The following is a 14,430-nucleotide window of genomic DNA, read 5'->3' on the forward strand; positions in this document are numbered from 1 at the left end:
TCTCTAGGTGCTACCCAGCACACGCAGCCCAACGTGCAGCCCTAGCCCACAGCAGCAGAGCAGCCCAACGTGCAGCCCTAGCCCACAGCAGCAGTGCATCCCAATGTGCAGCCCTAGCTCACAGCAGCAGTGCATCCCAATGTGCAGCCCAAGCTCACAGCAGCAGTGCATCCCAATGTGCAGCCCTAGCTCACAGCAGCAGTGCATCCCAATGTGCAGCCCTAGCTCACAGCAGCAGTGCATCCCAATGTGCAGCCCTAGCCCACAGCAGCAGACCAGCCCAACGTGCAGCCCCAGGCCCACAAGCCACTCCTGGCACTCCCACCCTTTTTCATTTTCTAATATAAAAATTAAATAAATTAAACCTTTATCTAGATGATCCAACAGTGGCCAATTTAGCGTAGAAATCAAATTAACACTTTAGAGGGATAACTCAATTGCATTTACATGCTGATGTGGCACAATCCTAGGGCTATTTCCCACAAAATGCTTTGAAGTACTTTGTCTTAAAGACAGTACATTATTGTTTTCATGATAAATTTTTGCAAAATTACGTCCGCCGTCATTTGACCAAATATCATCATCATTTTGAGCCAAATAGAGAAAACACACTCGTGCTCTGTCTCAAATTGCCATCCTCTCTTGGTATAAATTGTGCTGCTCAATGGGACATACGAAATCCCGAGGGTTAAGTGTTTACACTGTTTTAGGTTAGACACGCACGGGGGGTTGGAATATGGGTACAGTTATGTGCGACACAGTCATTGTTATTTGTATGGTTTTATTTACAATGTTCATGGAATTTCTCTGCTAATTGGTTGGGTGTTATGAACGATTAATTACGGCGTATATTTAGAGCTAGTAATTTGCGGAACGCTGGAACCCCACGCATATCTCACCTTAGCAACTCGTCAGTCCATGGGCCAAGACGGCAAAACTCTTTCGACGTAGCGATCTATTTACACGGTGAATACGGGTTGATTATTCGATAACCCCCTCACATCACTCACAGTTGTTGGCCACATTAAAGAAACTAGAACCACTGACGACATTGATGCTACCTCGGATGAGGGCCGACGAGTGACACTGTATATCTGGTGTGGGCTCATGGACTACCGGCCACTTGACCGCTGGCAATGTCTGTTAAACATTACGCCTGACCGTTCTACTACACGTGTCTCCTACAGCACCTAGATTGGCACGGTTGCCTACGTACGGTGCGAAAGAAGTTCAACATACATCAGCTGATCCCCGATTGTCTTTGTTGTGCTCTCTTTGAGCGATGGAAAATCTGGAATTTCATATCTCGCTCGCGTGTAGCTGTGTTCCGCAGCGCAGTCGTGCAAAATGCTTCAGCCTGATGTACGAGGCGCTCCTGGCTCCGTGTACAGGCACGGTTGTATTATTGTTGTCACGTTACTCCTGTGTGGCCAATAATTGACAATGGGTTAAATCCTAACAAAGAGCGGTTGCCCGTACATCAATGCAATCCATGTTGTCGTTTATTTTAGATTTTTTTCCAGCTCTGGATATCGAGTTTGAGCCAGAGGCACTGCAGCAGCAGCATCAGCAGTCACTCTCCTCCGATGGTGCCACTCCAACAGCCACCCTGCTGTTTTGCTTGCCAAATGGCTGCAATCGCGAGCGTGATTACGAGCTTATTTATTTGTTTATTTCTTTTAAAAACCTCAAAATTAAAGCACTACGTCAACGTCATGGTGTTTTCTTTGTCAGTGTCCTTTCACTACCGTTTGTTGGATTAATTGATTGAGATGCAATTGTAACTGTGCACGTTGGTCTCAATTACCGGCATCGAGCCCGTTTGTCATCTGGCGAGGCTCTATTTTGTGCAAAAGGCCGTCAAGGGAAAGTCCCGTCAGGAAAGGGTATTGTGTTAGCCCTTATCAAAGCAGCAAACATCATAAAAGGTTCATACCAAGTATTACTGCTGATGAGACACTGAATTTGTTGAAACCGGTCCAGAGTTCTTGCTTGGAGTGGACTAATGCCGCCATAATTATGGTCTTCCAGAAGGTCGCAACTCTGATTAGTGCGGTTGACTACATATGGTGGTGAAAGAAGTTGAACATACATACAAGCAACTTTGCGATGTGCGCAAATATATATAAATGTTTTGAGTAGATATGGGAAGGAGATGTATTGTCTACTTATTTATTTTATTCTCCGAGGATCATCTTCACTACATTTCATCGCAAAAGGGCAGGCACACTGAGAATGCTTTGTGCCCAAAGAGCTATGTCTGAATTGTCATACGCTGGCACAGCTGGCCCTGCTCACACCACGTATGCAGGTTTGCGCGTGCCATTCATCAACGTGGAGGATTTTTCTTACGAAATGTATTTCAGTGCGTGGAGTGGTTAGAGCGTGGGTTTGCCACCTTTCCGCGATCGAGGCACGGACGGTTTGGGCATTGTCATCTGCATGTTGGGGGTGGCAGAAATGAGTTTGTAACGTGATATGGCACCGCTACTGCTGCGTTGAACTTTATTGACATCTGGCACCACTACCGGAGTGTTGAACTCAATCGCTGTGTTGAACTTTATATAAGCTTGCTGACCCATCCATACTGCGCATTTGTAAAACAAAAAGAGATTTATAGCTCATTGGATTCCCTATGCAGTCTAAATAAAGATTCTGATTGCGGTAAGCTGGGTTATCGGGATACATTGGCAACCTCTGTTGGAGCATGAGTGCTGGCAGCAAACGGCTCATGGGGAGGGAGGGCCCTGGTGAGGGGGGGCCCTGGTGAGGGGGGGCCCTGGTGAGGGGGGGCCCTGGTGAGGGGGGGTCCTGGTGAGGGGGGGCCCTGGTGAGGGGGGCCCTGGTGAGGGAGGGTCCTGGTGAGGGAGGGTCCTGGTGAGGGGGGGTCCTGGTGAGGGGGGGCCCTGGTGAGGGGGTGCCCTGGTGAGGGGGGGTCCTGGTGAGGGGGGGGCCCTGGTGAGGGGGGCCCTGGTGAGGGAGGGTCCTGGTGAGGGAGGGTCCTGGTGAGGGGGGGTCCTGGTGAGGGGGGGCCCTGGTGAGGGGGTGCCCTGGTGAGGGGGGCCCTGGTGAGGGGGGGTCCTGGTGAGAGGGGCCCTGGTGAGGGGGGGCCCTGGTGAGGGGGGGCCCTGGTGAGGGGGGGGCCCTGGTGAGGGGGGGCCCTGGTGAGGGGGGGGTCCTGGTGAGGGAGGGCCCTGGTGAGGGGGGGCCCTGGTGAGGGGGGCCCTGGTGAGGGGGGGTCCTGGTGAGGGGGGCCCTGGTGAGGGGGGGCCCTGGCCCTCCACAAACCTTGACAGGCCCTCAGGTGTGTGCAGTGCCGGACTTCGCCGAGCGCGCCGGCAAGGCTGGAGGTGAGCGGAAGCGCCTCCCGAAGTGCTACTGTTGTGCGACATGAACGTGGGAGGTGTGCGTTGGCCACGGTGTGCCAGTGGAAACGAAGCTGTTACTTAATGTGAACGACTAATTTGCACGGGTGTGTTGTTTTATTGTTTTGATGTTTGGAAGTCGTTTAATTTACTGAACACCAGAGCATGTGAGTGTGATTAAAAACAGAAGTGTCCAATTCATGTGCATTTACTGATTGTTTATTAGCACTTCATGTGTTGAGGCTTAATGAAATACAATAGTAATTAAGTTAGTTCTAAAATACGGAATTGTGCATCGCGAGACGAGTGTGTGTCACATATCTGTGTAGTTCTGCAGCATCAAAAAGGCTCTGGATGAGCTTGTTGTACACTGCGTGGTGTAAGTGGGCTACTTCGTAGCTAAGAAGTCAAAGAGCGTTGAGCTGACACCGCTGAGAATCTTGGTTCAAATCCAGACCACACCAGTAAATGTTAAACTAATTTCTTTCAAACTGTTTTTTGTGTTTAGTTTGTTGTCCTTCCCCTGCACCTCCGATTAGCATGGTTGGTTTCGAATGGCGCGAAAGAAGTTCATACATACTGATTTTCAGCATAATCAGTGGTGGCATGATGTTATAATCAGTGGTGGTGAGATGTTAGCTTCCTCGCCTTGTATGGAGGAGTTCATGGGTTCGATCCTGACACTGTATATCTGGAGTTTGCATGTTCTTCCCATAGTCGCGTGGATTTTTCTCCCACATTTATAAACATGCATTTAGAGTATTTGGTTGCGATAAATTTCCACATCATAAGCCACTTCGTTGAGCAGTCATTTGTAGCCGGGTCGCCTCTGAAAAAGAGCTATATAACTCAGTGGGCTTTAGCTGGTAAAATAAAAATAGTACGTAGTTTCAAGTGCAGTTTATGCTCTCAGCCTCGTCACCAATGGCTATGCATAGAAACCCATCACATTACACGTGTTCCTATGTTAATTAGATGGCGTAATTCTAGCTTTGAGGATTTAAAAATCGGTGTGACTGCCAGGTGTCAAATGTGTGGACCAGAGGTCACTCGGGGGGATCTTAGAGGTAGCTCTCTGATATCCATTTCCTAACACGGAAAGGTTGTGCTGTTCAGCGAGAGTTCCAAACAGATGATAGTACAATCAGGATGAAATTGGGGTCAAGTGACAAAAAACGTTGAGAAAAAACTGAAAGTGTGCACTACATGGTTGAACATTTTTGGTATCGTTGCATAAAGTGAGCCAAACTTTCTTTGTCATTTCTTTCTCAGATGAGCTTGTGGCATGAAGGGAAATCTGTGTGTACAGAAACACATTTATCGTCTACTCTGCGAAATTCTGCGCTAAAAGAGGTAACTTCAAATATATTAACCGCACATCGACCAATGTTATCTTATAATGTCGTGTAATATGTGGCGCGGCACTTTGTGTCGTCTAACGTCGCAAATGGGACTCCTGAAAGCAATGAAATCATCTGTGGTTGCATTGAGATGATGAGCGAGATAATGCTAGAGGAGTGATGTTATCTTTTTTTCAATATCATGGACAAGATGAAAATGTTGGTATGTACACCATGTATTCCACTGATAATCCAGGACTTGTTACTATCTGTGATATAGCAGATAGTGCAACAAAATACAGGGCAGTGTGTGAATAATTTAGGGAACTACACGCGCCCTCAACTGCAGATATGAAAGGACGTCAAGTGGACATGTGGAGTTCTACTATGTGAGATAGCTATATACCATTCTTGGAACATTCACAGGTATTGTTTTATTTAAATTTATTAACTTTTCTGATCAATACCCATGACCACAATTTCCTAGCAATGAAAATATTCCGGTGCATAATAAAGGTTTTTGGGTGATAGCGCGCAAGTATAAATGTGTCGTAACCCTCCACCACCTGACACAGCCGGTAAGGTTTGTCACGTTAACAACGCGCCAGTTAGTTACTACTTGAGCCCACCGGTGTGTTGGAGAGTAAATCTACAACATTTACAATTTGAATACGACGTTTCGCTGGTAATTACATCCAGGATCATCGGGGGATTTGCATGTTGGGTGGTAGAGGGTTACTACACATTTATACTCACGCCATCTAACCCAAAAACCTTTATTGTGAATAATATTGGTCGCGAAAGCCTGCTACGTGTTAAACAAAATATGCCGGTGTCTGCTGAAACCACGTCGTCATCGGTTCTTTGACGAATGACCTCCCATCGCGTTTTAAAGTAAATATCGCAGAATACATGTTTCAGTGATTGTTTTTGCGTCTGTGCAGCAAGCACACATTTTGTGAATGGACTTTGCGCAAGAGAGACACGCATAACGTTCCGATATTAGGAACCCGCTAGAGCTATGCACTTTTAAATTTAGATTGAAAACTAATTTATTCGTGACTGCTTTTTTGTGTTTAGTTGGTTGTCTTTCTCTTGCACCTCTGATTAGTATGGTTGTCAACATACGGTGCGAAAGAAATTCAACATACATACATGCATAACGATAGTTACGCATTAACAATTGTAATTGTTTGCACGTGTCAATAACACCAATACAATGTCACATGGCCATAATCATCCACCGAATTTGTCTAGATGTGTTCTGTATAATCAACATAACACTGGCCAGTAACAGCGTAATATGAAGGCATAAGGGACCGTGCTGCATGCATACTCGTAAAATGTTTGCACCCGCAACATTCCAAGCAAAGTCATCCCTCCATGGTTGGCTCGTGTTTTCAGTGCAATATTGGCAGACAGGATGGGCAAAGCCCTATTTGGCACAAGCGCTGGCAGCCAATCAGCGGCCTAATGCCACGGCATCATGGTGTCATGCCCACTAGCCTTGCTCACAGACCCAAAGTGACCAATCAAGCTCCTGTGTATTTATGCATGTTGAACTTCTTTCGTTCCGTACACAGCCAACCGTGCTAATTGGAGGGGCATGTGCACAGATGCAGACGTTATCTACAGCTTCACACACAAAAAACGACAATGCTGATGATAATTTGTCCCAACAGGATTCTATGTGATCCACCAAGCCCAATCTCTTTGTAATACACCGACTCCGAATCTCTATGTGATCCACCAACCTTAATCTCTTCATGAACCAAAAACCCCAAAATTAATATCAGTGTTCACTAATTTTCAGAGGGGGGCCACTTTCGCCGATAAGACATCAGTGTGAGGGCCGCCAGCCATTTGAAACTACTAGGTTTGACAGCATGATGGGGTGTTTTCACATTCGTGTATTGTCGGGGTCCGCACGTCAGGGGCCGCACTAAAGGCCACCAGGGGCTGCCAGTGGCCCACGGGACCTTGCAATGAAGAACACTGATCTAGACGATCCAACAACGATGACAGTTGGCGCAGATTTTTGGAATGTTGGTTAAAACTTGGTACGTGAGCGGCCAGAACTGGGCACAACGAGAGTCACTCCTGTCAGAGGCCACACCCCAAATAATAATTGATGCAACTCCGCCGGTGGTGAAGACCTTCCCGCAGTGACTTGGCTCTGCCTCAGCTCTGTCCTCACCCTGCCCACTTTGAGTCGTTCCAATGGAGTGGAGTGACGTCAGCGAGCTACTCCCTATTGCGCAATCGGTTGCAAGTGGGGCAAAGTTTTTGCCGAAAAAGCGGCCCGTCATTCTCACAGAATGTGGTGGAATGATTGCCAAACACTCCGCATGAATCGAGCCTGAGGTTAATTATATATCGTAAAAATAATAAACCCATTGGACTCCGTGTCAAAGAGTTTAGTGGAGTTTCATTTGGTGGAATGTTCTCTTTTAAGTTTGCACAACGCTTGAGCGTTGTTCTATTTCGGGGTCCCATTGAACGAAGGATTATTTATCGTAACTTACACAGCTGGCCAGGAGAGAATCGCCTGCGTGGCCAATGCAGTGGTCTGCAACCATATCCATATTGTGCTGCCATCACTTGAGGCAACGTGTTACATTAAAAAACCATAAACTACCCCACGGTGAACTGTGTGAAGTATATAGATGAAGTATGTATGTTGTATGTATGTGTGTTGAACTTCTTTCGCACCGTACGTAGCCAACCGTGCTATATCGTAGCTGCAGGGGGAAGGACAACAAACTAAACACATAAAGCAGTTGATGTGAGAAGCAATTTATATTCTGCGTGCTGAAACTACGGCGTCTTGTCCCAGTATGATTTTCCAGTTTGGCCTGGGCGTTGATAATTTCTTCTGAAGTTTTGACCACCAACGTGTTGAATTCGAAGAGATGCTCGTAGTCATTAGTGCGTGGCGAAAGCTCGAGAGATGAAATGCTCCACGCATAGCCCAATGAGAAAATCCGCACTTGGATTACAAGCGGCTGTGAAAAACGTGCATTTTAAACCATCCTTTAGTCTTTCTCGTACTGTTATCAAAGCATAGTGTCCTTTATATTCGTACTGTTTGTGTAACGTTCGTCAAGCGTTGTTATCCTGCACAAATAATTATGTGTATATGTCAAAAGGTTATTGTGTGATTGGAAATTCATAGGGCCGCCTCTCTTCTTGACTCAGGTGGCACACTTGTTGAGTCGTGCCCTGCCACACTTCACCATTAAAGGTGAGACGGGAGCTCACGTTAAGCGTATTCTATCTCGCAGGACTGAGAGAAATATTGGTGTGATCTGTGGCTTTTAGGGAAAAAAGCATGTTGCAAAGAGGCAAGTTAAATTAATGACGAAACCAAAACCAAGGGAGTGTAGAACAGTCCCTGAGTAAGGGTTACAGTATTTCTATACATTTGCTAAGCTGGTTAGAGTATGGATTATCTTTCTGTATTGTATAATCCTCAAGTCTATTCGTGCTTGTTCACAGATGTGAGAGGTTTTAAAGAATGTATTATATATTTTACAGAGTACAGAACACGAGTTCACACATCTTTGGACGTATCTGAACATGAAGCTACTTTTATTGAAAACAAAGAGTGCTGTGTTTTTTTCCAGATACATGCCTCATACGGCTCGACTATTCAACACCATATACATGAAAACGCTATTACAGTGCAGCTACAAAATCAATACAAATAAATTGCATGTCATTTGAAAATGGGAGAATGCCATATTTGGAATCTTGGGCACCTCAGTCTTCAGCTTGTAACAAAAAATCAATAAGAGATACATTTCATTTGTTCAACGCGAGATGTGAATAACTTCTGTCGACGGAGATGAGAACTATTTAATTTTGCTTAAACATGGTTAACTAAATGTTTCCGTTTCATTACGTTTTTTTACATTTTCTAATCTATTAGAGCTTCACTTTACACATGGGATTTCCACTTTTTGGAAAAAACAAAGCAAGGGTTTTTACAAACGAATCGGCTAAAATTCATCTAACGGCTCTACTAACTCATGGACTCTCCTGTTCATACAGGAGATGTTACAGGTATGGGCTGCATGCAAGTTATACATGCACGGGGGCCTACATACGCACAGAAGCCAAACCCCCCACGCACTGGCTTCCCATTATAAAGTAGAAAAAATAATCCAACTTATTTGAATCAACATTTTAGTTTTCTTATTCAAATGAGTAGAGAGAAGCCATTGTTGCTCTGCAACTGAAACTAAGTGACAGCTGTCATTGGCATACTCTTTGCACAGTCCTCCTGTACTCGGAACGCTAAAAGTAATCTGCTTCACTCCCTAATAATACAATGTCAAGCGCATATGTATTGTGAGGTTGTTTTTTTATATTCTTTAGGATGTAAAGAACATTCTGGTGAAATAATTACATTAATATGAGGCCAAATGTAAAAAAGTTAGAGATATTTTACATGAATCGTTGTCTGTCGTCTGTATCCGGTGCTCCAACCTTGAAATCAATTGAATGTTTATTTTTCGATTTAAAGCTTTCGTGACTGCAGGGATTCATATTCTTGGTTCTTTTGGTAAAGTCACGTAGAAGGGAAATAATAAAAAGAAACCAATTAAATTCTCACGACGTTTCGATTGCAACACAAGCAATCATCATCAGGTGTGAAAACCCACAGGCAAGAAAATTTAGAAAAACCGCCACTTTTTTCAAATTTTCTTGCTGTGGTTTTTCACACCTGATGATGATTGCTTGTGTTGCAATCGAAACGTCGTGAGAAGGTATTTGTTTATTTTTATAATTTTATTATTTCCCTTCTATGTGACTTTACCGAAAGAACCAAGAATATAAATGTTTATTTGTTACATATTTAGCAGCTAGCTTGGGTGGTAATGGCCCACAGCCGAATGCCACAACGTTATTGTTGGGGTGACAGGAGCCCAGCCAGCAGTGAGACAGGAAACTCGAAGCGTAGATTATTTTTAATCGCAGCATGATAAGTTTAATTGCCTATTAATTTACAAAACAGAACAAATTCCCTGTAATAGCCAGTCCTGGCGTCGTGTACTGTGATGCACGTCTTGGTTGTGCAGCAGTGAGTCATTGAGTTATAACTGCATGCAATTGAAGAAGGCTTGTCACCTGTAACTGTTATTTTAATTCAAAGCTTGATCACGAACAGGAACCTGAAAACGCAAGTGTGAAATCAATAAACATTGCCAACTGTCACAATCCGTGTGTATCCGACACACTGGCACAAATAAAATGAAAGGCGAGCTGGATGCATACAGGAGGCGTAGCAGGCAAAGACGTGTTGAGACGCGTGCTCAGAATTACACCGGCGAGGAAATTCGTCGATCACGCAAAAAACACAAATCAGGGGCGTCGTGTTTGAATGCAGTGGTAAGGAAAGCAAATGCGCTGGAGCAGGGGACATCATCGCTAGCGGCGGCGATTGCCAATGCACAAGACTTATAAATAAAACGGTTTACTATAAAAAAAAATGTGTTTAACCAAATAAGGCCCACTGAGCTATATAGCTCTTTTTCAGAAGCGACCTGGCCACAAATGATCGCTCAATGAAGTGGCTTATCATGTGGAAATGTATAGCAGCCAAATACTCTAAAAACATGTTTCTAAATGTGGAGGGAGAAACCGGAGGACCTGGAGAAGAAAATCCACGTGACCACTCCAAATATACAACATGCGTCAGGGTTGGGATCGAACCCATGACCTCCTGTATACCAGTCGAGTTAGTTAACATCTCTCCACAGTGGTGCCCCTTATGATGGAACGGGAGCCAAAGAAGAGAATGTGCCTTCGAGGGTGTCCACCATAGAGCAGGAGTAACAGACGGCAGCGTCGCAGAACCATGAGGGATGGGGAGGGGGTGGTCGTCATCCAGCAGTGAAAAGACAATACATTACTCGGTGTTAACAGGTATCGATGGTAAACGTATATTACAGGAGTGTAGTGTACGTACACGTAAAAGTGCAATTTTTTAAAGGGTGAAGGTGAATTCAGCTACATTTTTGTAAACAGCATCTATTTTCCTGGTGCCCGGGTGTGTTGCACACTTTAAATTGATTAGCTCTGAAAAAAGGAACAAACCCTTGACACTGCACGGTTTGTCCTCTGCATTCAATTCCAAATATCCGACCTCACGGTGCTGTTACATCTGCGATGAATGTTGGCCAGGATAGCGATTGAACGTACGATGCACACACGTGTTGTCGCGACAGAAAATTTACCGCAGGCTGGAAAATGAATAGAATTAACAGCACGCAAATAAATAAACTTAATGACAAACCAATCACCGATTCTTAAGAACTGGTGGTTACGCACATATTTACGCGTTGTTAATACTACTCCCCACATTCACCAATTTTGCACTGACCAGCATAGTGAGGTATGGTCAAATATCCCCCCCCACACACACACAACATGGTAATTGAACACAGTTCTGTGAAACTGATGGCTTCATATCTCACAGGGTAGTGTTAAAATGTGTAATAAATACATTGAGATCGGTGGGAGATGGTAGAGGCTCTTAAATATAATGTTGTTTTCTCCTTCATTTCCTCCTATTGATTTAATGGGGTATCTATAAATGTCTCACCCGGTGTTTCTCAGGATGCCACTCTCTGAAGACTGGAGGGGCCGGTGGACATGGATTTTGAAGTTCATGTTGCAGACATTGCCTAATCACGACAAACAACATTCATCAGCGGAACATTTAGTACGTATGCGTTTTCTTTGTTTAATTAAAGTTTGAACATGATTTAAATCTCGGTGACGGTGGTTAGCTTGCTGCATTGTCAAGCCAGTGACTTTAGATTGATTCATAACAGCAGCTAACACCAGTGGCAAGCCATATCTGAACCGATCCTGGGGCACCCCTACACCAACTGTACCGTTTGTGAATCACGGTCACAATGCCACCTTGACTGACAGGCCATGGGCAGGCCTTCATCCAGCAGAGGATTGATAAACAACTGGTAAAGTACGGCCTATATTAATATACAAAGCGCACCGTGAAAGAATGGGCAGTAAGTAAATAAATATGTATGTGAGCAGGCAAACAAACTCAACGAAAAAATTTTGTTTATTCTCAATACGTTTAAACAACCATTATGAAACGTGTTACTCCACATAGTTATCCTGCTTAATCCGATAATTAATAAGGAGGTGTGTGAAGTGTGTTGGTCCCAATGCGAGCTACCGCTGTTAGAAAATTAAATTTCTCACTTATTTATTGCGCTAAACAACACCCAGAAATTTTAGCAATTAGCACCGGGCAGTTGTTAATGGTGTTTCAGCAGATTCCCCGCCGCTCAGTTTTACTTTGCCAGGTGGCTGTGTTTTTTTGTTCTTTTGAGACTAATTTGCATTGCAGACTGAGCCGCAAATTACCTTTCGCGGGCATCTCGCCTTCCCAAGCGGAGGCCGCAGATGCAGCCCGGCTGGTGGCCTATTGCTGCTGCCCAGCAAAAATGTAGCGGGCGAAGGAGCGAGGCAAGGAAAGGGAAAGGACGCTCCAGAAACTGGTGAGGGCCTCGTTTACCTGCAGCTCTACAGATGGGGCCACTGGCACGTTCGCTATTTTTAAATCCTTTATATTAAGTTCGCGTGCTTGCTTGCTTGCTTAGGACCATGCAAATCTTTCGGTCGTTTTTTAACCCACTTCCCGTGATCCAATCGAGCTGACATTTTCCACACAGACTCGTTGTGCCAGACAATTATTGTTCATGAAAAAAAAATCCCAAAATTTTACACTTTTTAGGCAAAAAAATGTATTTTACATATATTCAAATAGAACGCATTCATGGCTTTGGCTGAACGTCAGAGTGTAAGAGCCCAGAGCGTAACCCCTCCACAGGCCGTGGCGGAGTAGCGCAGTTGGTAGCGCCCTCGCTTCCCATGCCAAAGGTCGCGGGATCGATCCCCGCGTCCTCCACAGGCGAATATATTTTTAAATCCTTTATATTAAGTTCGCTTGCTTGCTTGCTTGCGTGCTTGCTTGCTTGCGTGCTTGCTTGCTTGCTTAGGACCGTGCACATCTTTCGCTCGTTTATTAACCCACTTCCCGTGATCCAATCGAGCTGACATTTTCCACACAGACTCGTGCCAGACAATTAATGTTCGTGAAAACAAATTCCCAAAATTTTACACTTTTTAGGCAAATTTTTTTTTTTTATATTCAAATAGAACTCATTCATCGCTTTGGCTGAACGTCACAGTATAAGAGCCCAGAGCGTAACCCCTCCACAGGCCGTGGCGGAGTAGCGCAGTTGGTAGCGCCCTCGCTTCCCATGCCAAAGGTCGCGGGATCGATCCCCGCGTCCTCCACAGGCGAATATATTTTTAAATCCTTTATATTAAGTTCGCTGCCACGCATATAAAGGATTTATAGTGAAAAACTTTGTTTTTACGGGTTATACTTATTTTCACATGGGATGCATATTCCACACATTTAAATGTGCATTCGACTGCACATTGTAAGGGGATACATTTTGGATTTAATTTTTTTGGGATATGAAATTTTCATATATTTAGATTACTTTCTTATTTTTGGGATTTTAAATATATGATATTTCAATCGCTGTCCATGTTTGTGCAGACTATTAATTTAAGTTATTTTAATTAGTGTAGTAATGTTAACGTATTTTTATTTACATAGTTCCACTCGTAAAAAAAAATATTTTCACGTAAACATTGTATTCTTACAATAATTTAAATGAACGTGGCAAGTCGTATCTTCAGAATGACGTGACAGCACTTTTAATGTCGAAAGCAGGGGGAGAGGCACAGTGGGGATAATGCCAATTCCTGTGATGTCACATTTTCGGATCAGTCCAAAATATATTTTTCTAGATCACAAGTATCTAGGTTCAGTTTTTTTATGTTTTGATTAATATTCAAAAATGTAGAATGGATCTCCAGTGCAATGACTCTGTACTCAGTACACTGGTCTAAAGCACACTTGTTGACAAGGAACTGGGAATGAGAATAACACGTATATGCAATTTATCGGATACTGCCAATGGAGTCATCTCATTTTGCAAATAAAACCAAGAGGCCTTACACATCCTGCGAGAGGCTTCCTATTGTTCACCTAACACGGCCGTGATCGAGCTTCATGCACCACCCTACTGCTGCTAACAGTAAAATAACACGGCAATTCGTAGCTTGTTACAATGATGCAGTAAACTGCATTTGCCTTTTTCAGTTTTTCAATTTTTTTCATCTTGGATTTGATTCTTAATAAGATAAATGGATACAGATTTGAGAGGATAAATCAGAGCGCACATTTTAAATAAGAATATAAGACTAACATCTGCGGCCTACCCCATAATCTGATAACTCAACGTGAGTTAATGAAACATTTGTATGCACCAATTGAAAGAAAAGAATCTAATCCAGTTGCTTTGTTTATAAATCAACTAATGACCACGCCCACTATAATTCAACAGACCTTGGCCCCCGTTCTTGACAATAGAGTAGGCTTGCCGTGGGACAGAGAGGCCAATAAAAATTAAATACAATGATTCCCTTGACCTCCCTAACCGTTTGCCGTGCACTGTCCCTCACTGTCACACTCTGTCATATGCTGTCTTGCAGCGCCCCCACCCCAACCCAAGCCTGGCCTGTTATTCATCGCCCAGCCCCCTTCCTTTACACCTCCTTTCCTCATAAACCAGATGGCACTGGCACAAAGGCTAGTTTGACAAGGT

At 44.2% G+C, this 14,430-nt stretch overlaps 1 long non-coding RNA gene across 1 annotated transcript in view; it reads left to right on the forward strand.

Moving 5' to 3' along the window:
- The window catches only part of LOC144723424 (uncharacterized), a 33,379-nt gene extending 21,524 nt beyond the window's left edge, over positions 1 to 11,855 (forward strand). Inside the window, exons 2-3 of the long non-coding RNA XR_013586176.1 lie at positions 4,638 to 4,718; positions 11,330 to 11,855. This is a non-coding gene — a long non-coding RNA (uncharacterized LOC144723424). The remainder of the gene's footprint in view (positions 1 to 4,637; positions 4,719 to 11,329) is intronic.
- Positions 11,856 to 14,430: the final 2,575 nt, after the last annotated feature.

The sequence above is a fragment of the Lampetra planeri genome, chromosome 17 (genome assembly GCF_965212315.1).
Source record: "Lampetra planeri chromosome 17, kcLamPlan1.2.h2, whole genome shotgun sequence".
NCBI classification, from domain to species: domain Eukaryota; kingdom Metazoa; phylum Chordata; class Hyperoartia; order Petromyzontiformes; family Petromyzontidae; genus Lampetra; species Lampetra planeri.